This window comes from Saccostrea cucullata, unplaced genomic scaffold (assembly GCF_032062105.1).
Source record: "Saccostrea cucullata isolate Sc308-1 unplaced genomic scaffold, CSIRO_AGI_Scuc_v1 ctg4167, whole genome shotgun sequence".
NCBI lineage: Eukaryota > Metazoa > Mollusca > Bivalvia > Ostreida > Ostreidae > Saccostrea > Saccostrea cuccullata.
The window spans coordinates 73,029-82,011 of record NW_026918139.1 but is presented as its reverse complement, the minus strand read 5'-3'; the positions used below and the strand labels follow the sequence as shown (position 1 = coordinate 82,011).

General features: G+C 36.9%; 1 long non-coding RNA gene across 1 annotated transcript; it reads right to left on the bottom strand.

Moving 5' to 3' along the window:
• Positions 1-802: 802 nt before the first annotated feature.
• On the bottom strand, positions 803-1,403 carry LOC134255126 (uncharacterized). The gene is made up of 2 exons (XR_009989469.1): positions 1,327-1,403; positions 803-1,179 (listed from the first exon to the last, which is right to left on the bottom strand). It is a non-coding gene; the product is annotated as an uncharacterized LOC134255126 (long non-coding RNA).
• Positions 1,404-8,983: the final 7,580 nt, after the last annotated feature.

Below are 8,983 nucleotides of genomic sequence, written 5' to 3'. Positions count from 1 at the left end.
GACAAAAATATTGCGATAGAACAACAATAAGCTGGATATTTCAAAAAATAAGATCTGTACAGATGGAACGTTTGCCCGCTGACAAATTTGGAAAGTGCTATCACAATTAAGATTATTTATTATAGAATAAATTTAATGAGACCTCACAACAATTTGAAAAATATTTAGAAAATACAGTTTTAAAAATTATCACAGGTTTCCAATTTTAAAGTTGCTAGCTAGTTGTTATGTCATTTCAAAGTAAGATATTTTATTTTCTGTTCACTGTTTCAAACTTAAATCTGGTAAAGGTCTGAATTAATATGCTCTGTTTAAATTAAGAGTTAAAATCAAAGTGAGGAGAAACACAGGACGGGGATACATGTATCCAAGGACTTTGGAACATCTTTGAATGAACCTAACGGAGGTAGGTCTAACATTTTTTAGTACAGGAGCGTGGTATGACATAAAAGTTTTCACACGTTATATATGCTTAATTTATTATACTTGTCGCATATCTGCGGTGTATTTCTTAGATCTTTCTATGGTGATATATCCCATATCACATTTCCGATAATACTTCCCACGCCCCTTAATATATCACTACAGGACGCAGAAATCAGGTCATGATTTTATTTCACAATTTTATAACTACAGAAAATTGAAATGAACATATTTAGCAATTTCTTAGCTTTTAACTCAATAAAAAAACATGTATTATAATCAGATGCAAAGATCAATCCATTTTGAAATAATGTACAGTCACACCACAGAAGGTTAATCCATTTTGAAAGTTACAGTACAGTTACACAACATAAAACGGCTGTTTTCTGGCGGTATTTGTGCATTTTTGAGATTTTTTCCAAATTCCCGCTCGGTTGTAGATGTAAACCTAGTATCTGCTGATACGAGTGCCTTTTTGGAGGGCGGATCCAATAATTTACTGATATCGTTTTGTTGTGTAGTAGAGGTGCGTTTGTATTTCCGTACAGCATCACTACGATGACCTGTCCTTTCCATTATTAATTGCTCATCAACCCCACTATTATACAAGGAAGTGGCACAGGTCCTCTTTCCAGAATGGTTGAAAAATTTCCGGATAGGCCCACCTCTGTACACATTGTCTTGATGAGAGTTGATAATTTATTGATACCGACAACCTGGCTTGAGAAACGGGGAGTAATTCCACCAATAGGGCGCCTGAAATTAATTTGAAATAAATTTAATCGATACAAGTAAATATACCTTTGCAGTAAACTTAATTCACAATGATATTCTAAGGAAAGGACCCCCCCCCCCCTAAAAAAAGGGGGGGGGGTGTAATCGTAAGATTTGATATGTACATACCTGTAAAACGACCCATCTTCTGACGTCTCCGTAAGTTCCAAGTAGGTTTTGTAGATGAGAAACAAGGATCTGTCGTCAGAGTTGTAGTGCCTTATCCTTTTTGCTTCTTCCTTCGATTTAATCCCCCCGAAAAGTTTTTAGACGTTTTGCCTTGAAAGTCAATGTATGTGCCCACATTATCTTCTCCAAAAGAAAACTGGTCTCGTGTGATGGATCGATGTTCGTCCATTCCTCGAAGTCCAAATAATTAACAGTTATAGTAAAAAACTGTATTTAGCAAAGATTTTGAAGTTTCGCCTCCTAATAACCCCTTTTCCCATAGCAAATTTCCATCATCAGTCGAAATAGGATCTGCTTGTTTTTTCTTCAGGCCGATTCCTTTTGATGATATTTCTTTCATCCTTGCATCGAGGGTTTTCCTAAAATCGTAAAAATGTTTGTCGCTGTTATCTAAAAAGTTCATATTAGTCACACCGTTGTCACGCATGAATCTCAAAATCCCAGCACAAATTTGATAAAGAGTAGAAGCTGGATACTCAAACCCGTCCTTTCGTCTAATTTCTAAAACAAAGCATGATATAAAATGATTCAAATCGTCAACACCCATTTCTGACAAATCTGGAATGTCCCTTCGCCATGCTGCCCGGTCATCCCATGTCCTTTTGGCCCAGTTTGTATTTCGACGAGTGTTTTTGCTCTCCTGATTTGTAATAAGTTGTTTAAAATCATCGTTTCCGGATTTTTTCACCGAATGAAAACGTTTTTCACAGGGAATTTCATTATTTTCACATTTCAGCATCAAGTCAAAATCTCCAAAGTTTACATCGTTTAACTCATCGGTATTTAAATTTCTTATTTCGTATTTATCCAGCGCTTGACTTAAAAGATAAGTCATCAATATCCTCAAATTCTGTTAAAAAGTCAAAGTCGAATTCATTTATAACGTCCGACATTTTGGAGCTTGAAATGAACAATGTACCGAATCTTTAGTTCATAATGCTGAATGAATTTTTTTTATTATTGAGTTTTGACACTCTCAATGAAAATTACGTCATCAGACATGCGACAAGTTGCTTATATCATAGATACCTCGTACTATTGGTTATATCGTTTTCATGGGGCGGGGAAATCTCGAGCGCTCCGCGCCCTCGATTTCCCCGCCCCATGAAAACGATATAACCAATAGTACGAGGTATCTATGATGTAACCTATACATATTAACAGGAATCTCTTAGGTTTTAAGTGATACAAACTGCAAGATTTCTCCCTTCATGGTTGTCATTATATTATTTCCTGTACCTACATAATTATACTCTGATGGCGGAATAAACAGGCAAATACTATGGTATAAAATCCGCACTTTATTGCGTTAGTGGTCGCCAATAATATGTGACAATTACACAATGACTTACAGAGGACAATGTAACACGTCTTGTCGGGTCGACAATCAGCATGGTAGAGTGACGATTACGTCACAGCCCGCATCACTGCCGGGCACGTGGTCTGGAGGTTACAAGAGAAATCGTTCCCAGCTCCTCCAGGACCACTACATCATGTTTACAATCAGGTAAAAATGTTTTCAGAGGTAGTCAGATTCAGACACTATGGAATCTATTTACAAACTTATATTTGATTCTCCGTCTGAGCCGCCTTCTGAATCACCTGCCTAAACTGCATTGCATCCTGAATTCAATGCTTCACGTGGTTAGATTAGAGGTAGGTATCAAAATTGATGAGTATTTCCTCGAACATTTCTTTGCTTATACGATAATGATACCAAAATTTGTCTGTAGAAAATAGAGGAATAAAATTTTCAACATAACCGGGTACTCGTTGTGACACAGCTTTTGTTCAATGAAGGAGAACGACAACTGTGTGAAGTAAGAAGTTATTATATTCGTTTGAAAATGCATCCTCAGTATCATCTAACAAACTATCATACATAAAAAGCATAACAGTTTTATCTGCGAAAATTTGTAACAAACAAACGTACCTACTTTGATATATTCTCGAAGACAGCTATAAATAAAACTTGAGTGATTTTCAGTCAGACTTACCATTAGCACCAGAATTTATAACGTGTATGTTAAAGACTTATCTCCATATTGTTGCACAGAAATAAATAACAAAACGAAAGGAGTTGTTTCCTAAATATAAATACAAACTCTTCGCAAAGATGTGAAATGACATTTGCTATAACATTCCTATAATGGGAATTAGACAGAAGAAAGCTTGGTAGCTTATGTCATTCGATGGCTAGCCTTTTACTTCAAAATTAATTTGGTATAGATTAGGTTGTTACGATTAATGTAATACAAGTATTGTTTTATATGACGGGCATTTGACAAGTACAGACTTCTATCAATAATTCAATATTTGTTATAATCAATGCCTACACCACAGGGAATGGTTAAAAAAAATTTTAAGGAATGAAAAAAAAAATTAAGGAAATCTTCACATAATTTTCTTGCACTCTAATCTGTTGAGGATAATTGTATTTTTTTTTTTGATGGGCGTATGATGCTGTGGTGTTGCACTTTATTCTTTTGATTGTATGTTGTTTAACGGCCCTCTTGAGAATTTTTCACTGATATGGAGACGTCACCGATGCCGGTGAAGGGCTTCAAATTTAGACCTATACTCGGCACTCAAGGGCATTGAGCAGTGACGGTTCTTTATCGTGCCAACGCCTACCGTGACACGGGACCTACGTTTTTAAGGTCATATCCGAAAGACCCGTGACTTTCACTTCTAGTGCCGAGCGCTTGGCGAAGGAACAGTCACTACCTTTGTTTACGCCTTAGGTATGACGCGGCGCCGCGAACGAGAATCGAACCCGGGCCTCCCGATCACGAAGCGAACTCTCTTCCACTAGGCTACCGTGACCGGTTTATTCTTTTGAGATATAATGTCAAAGTTTCCCGGAAAAAGCTGCATGAAGAAAATGAATACGCAGTAAGCTTCAGTAAGTCATTCCAGCAGCCTTAGGAGGGGGAGAATAAAAAAGCCGTCATTTATAAAAAAAAAAAATACCAATGTTACGAGATAGTTAAAGAGTGGTCGCATCATGACCACGAGTGACCCTATCTACATTGATAACCAATGGGTTTAAAGTGTAAAAAATCTGGAAATTAATATATAAAGGTAAAATCATCAATTCGTAACCAGTAAAAAAGACAACGTTCGCTTAATGGATAAAGCAATTGTATTTATACTTTTTCGTTATGATGCCCCGCCATGAATATGGCCGGGGCATATAGTGTTTGTCATGTCCGTCTTCCGTCCTTCCGTCACACTTTGCGTTTAGCTCTGTTCAAAGTTAAGTTTCAAAGAAACTATCCAAGATATTTTCATCAAACTTCATATGCTAATAGATATTGATGAGAGCTATGGTTCATCTAGGGATGAACACTACCAGACTTGCTTCGGATGCTGGATTTGACTGACATTTTCAAGACGAGTGACCAGGTAAAAGTTTTTGGAACAGATCCATTCCTAAGGAACTATAAGCCCCACTTGGACCAAACTTGCATGGATGATGCATCTAGGGATGGACACTACCAGACTTGCTTCGGATGCTGGATCTGACCTACGTTTTCCAGATGAGTGACCAGGTTAAAGTTTTTAGAGCATGTCCATTCCTAAGAAACTATAAGCCATACTTGGACCAAACTATGCATTTGATTGCATGATGCATCTAGGGATGGACACTACCAGACTTGCTTCGGATGCTGGATCTGACCTACATTTTCCAGATGAGTGACCAGGTTAAAGTTTTTAGAGCATGTCCATTCCTAAGAAACTATATTAAGCCATACTTGGACCAAACTTGCATGGATGATGCATCTAGGGATGGACACTACCAGACTTGCTTCGGATGCTGGATCTGACCTACATTTTCCAGATGAGTGACCAGGTTAAAGTTTTTAGAGCATGTCCATTCCTAAGAAACTATATTAAGCCATACTTGGACCAAACTTGCATGGATGATGCATCTAGGGATGGACACTACCAGACTTGCTTCGGATGCTGGATCTGACCTACATTTTCCAGATGAGTGACCAGGTTAAAGTTTTTAGAGCATGTCCATTCCTAAGAAACTATATTAAGCCATACTTGGACCAAACTTGCATGGATGATGCATCTAGGGATGGACACTACCAGACTTGCTTCGGATGCTGGATCTGACCTATATTTTCATTCCCAAGTAACTATAAGCCCTACCTGAACCAAACTTACATGGATGATGCATCTTTGGATGGACACTACCAGACTCGCTTCGGATGCTGGATCTGACCTATATTTTATTTCCAAGTAACTGTAAGCCCTACCTGAACCAAACTTGCATGGATGATGCATCTAGGGATGGACACTACCAGACTTGCTTCGGATGCTGGATCTGACCTATATTTTATTTCCAAGTAACTGTAAGCCCTACCTGAACCAAACTTGCATGGATGATGCATCTAGGGATGGACACTACCAGACTTGCTTCAGATGCTGAATCTGACCTATATTTTCATTCCCAAGTAACTATAAGTCCTACCTAAACCAAACTTGCATGGATGATGCATCTAGGGATGGACACTACCAGACTTGCTTCGGATGCTGAATTTGACCTTTATTTTCATTCCTCAGTAACTATAAGCCCTATCTGAACCAAACTTATATGGATGATGCATCTAGGGATGGACACTACAAGAATTGCTTCGGATCCTGGATCTGACGAATATTTTTATTCCCAAGTAACTATAAGTCCTACCTGAACCAAACTTGCATGGATGATGCATTTAGGGATGGACACAACCAAACTTGCTTCAGATGCTGGATCTGACCTATATTTTCATTCCTAAGTAACTGTAAGTCCTACCTGAACCAAACTTGCATGGATGATGCATCTAGGGATGGACACCACCGAACTTGCTTCGGATGCTGAATCTGACCTATATTTTCATTCCTAAGTAACTGTAAGTCCTACCTGAACCAAACTTGCATGGATGATGCATCTAGGGATGGACAATACCTGACTTGCTTCGGATGCTGGATCTGACCTGTATTTTCAATCCCAAGTATGTATAAGCCCTACCTGAACCAAACTTGCATGGATGATGCATCTAGGGATGGACACTACCAGACTTGCTTCGGATGCTGGATCTGACCTATATTTTCCAAACAAGCAATTCAGCTGCATCACAATTCTGGATATTCTGATCAAATTTTAAACACATACTAATTTTCAAGTTGCTTTACTGATATATCCTCGGTGGGGCATTCATGTCCTATGGACATATTTCTAGTTTTATGTATAGATGGTCAACAACAATCTGCCGACTACTTTAGACTGGAGTTCTTGGCCAATCAAACAAACAATGCTACCCAAACAGACACTTTTTCTTAAACTCTATTCGGAATACACCCGATATTTATGCCAGGAAATTAAAGAGCTTGGAGCTGTCGAAGAAGGAAGAAATACAATCCTATGTCTGAACCCACCCCCACATTCAAGTACACCGTTATTGGACAAAAGGTCGTTTGTACGAGTGGTTGCGACTTAACTTTGTACAGAAACTTAGTTTTAACGCACGGGGTTCATGGAAAAGGAGTCCCACAATACCACGATCCCTGCTCTCAATCATTATCCTATCAGAAACCGCATAAATTAGAAAACTGACCAGTCAGCAAGGGCCCCGCCATGGGGTAGAATTAAAAAGGGTGCAGCTTACAGAATGATTAATAAATGTACGAAGAAAAAGCAACAGCAACTGTATTCTTAAAATTTCAACATAATTCCTGAATATTCAAAAACCTGAAAATAATATTCTTGTATTTACATTAGGCAGTAAAGAACAACTTAACAATGAATTTATATTTAAACAATTATGAACCTTGTGTTATATAAAATTCCAGCCTTCAATGAATGCAAATATCATGAAGGCTTGACCTTAACTTCTAACAAACAGCAGTTGCAGACAAAGGTTTTCATTAATCTTAAAGGAACAGATAAAGAGAAGCCTACTAAATTTTCTGCAGCAGGCTAGATAATTAATCCCAAGGGATTAATTGTACCTCTCTCATCATTTTCTTCTAAAGTTACAATAAGAACTTTTTCAGTATTAATCATAGAATGGGGTTTTTATACAACTACATTAAAAATTAAAAACATTCTTGAATTAATATATTTAAAAAAAAAGGAAAAAAGTGAAAAAAAAAAGTACCCTGGTAAATCAAAAAATCTTCTTTAATCTATTTCTTTTTTTAGGATTCAATGAAATCATAACTATCAAACAAAAATAAATAATAAAAAATTATATTTAAATCCACATTTCAGAGTGTTCATAGCATTCCAAATTGATTTAACTTCAAAACAAACTTCATTTGCAGACAGAGGTGGTAATTAATCTCAATGTGACAGATAAAGATAATGCTCTGGATTTTCTTCAGGAGGAAAGCTAATTAATCCCATGGGAGTCCTAGTAGCCTTCAGTTTACTGAATGGGAACATCTTCAGCAGTTATCTCTCTTTGCCAATGCATTCTTATATAAAGTTAAGGAATCTACCCCACCACCCCAGCTCCAAACCAAGAAACATAGAGAACCAAACTTAGTATCAAAATATGTATTTTTGCCTACTGAACTACCGTACCAAATTTGATCTTAATTGGGCAACCATTAAAAAAGTTGCCCGTTCATTCTTATGCATAGTTAAGGAATCTACCCCACCACCCCAGCTCCAAACTAGAAGACATAGAGAATCAAACTTAGCATCAAAATATGTATTTCTGCCTATTAAACTACCATACCAAATTTAAACTTGATTGGGCAACCATAAAAAAGTTATTAGAAAAAAATTTGTGGACGGAAGAGTCACAGACGGACAGACAGACAGAGTGATTACTATAGGGCACCCGCAAATCCTTGCGGGGCCCTAATGAACAATTAAAACATTGATTCTTATCAGAAACTGCATAAAACAATTAAAACATTGATTCCAAAGCCCTTTTCACTCCAACCGAAATTTTGCAAACACACCAAAAACAAGAAATCAAGATTTAACTGCTTTAAGTATATAATTATTATTTTAAATTGGCATCATTTCTCTCTAAATGTTTGATCCACAGGCTTTTGGATCGCTTAAAAAATTGGGTGTGTAACTTTTTTTTTTCAACACTACAATTTTTTTTAAAAGTATACACGTTATAACTTGCGCCAGTTAAAATACGATTGGAAATTGATATAATTTGTTTATCAATAAAAGTTAGGAAAATACTGTAAATTACACCATTAGAATTAAACGCGTTACAAAGTTATCAAATTATAATTCTTTATTATCCTGCAAGGAAAGAAAAATAGCTATTTTTAAATAAATCAATCACGTGACGCCGTCTCTACTTTTAGATTGATAAACACACGTGGCGTAAAGAAAACAAGGTAGGCCGTTTGAGATACTACTCACTTTTGACGTGGATAGCAAGCGTCCTACTAAATGGTACTTATCTTTTAATGTATTTTCAGTATCAACCATTTTCTCTGTTATGATGCATACTAGTATTAACCTTATATTAATAATTGTTGTCAAAATGCAACATACCTCGTTGTCTGTGATTTCCCGAGGACATGTGTTTCTATATTTAGGCCAACTATTGACGCACTTCCTTTT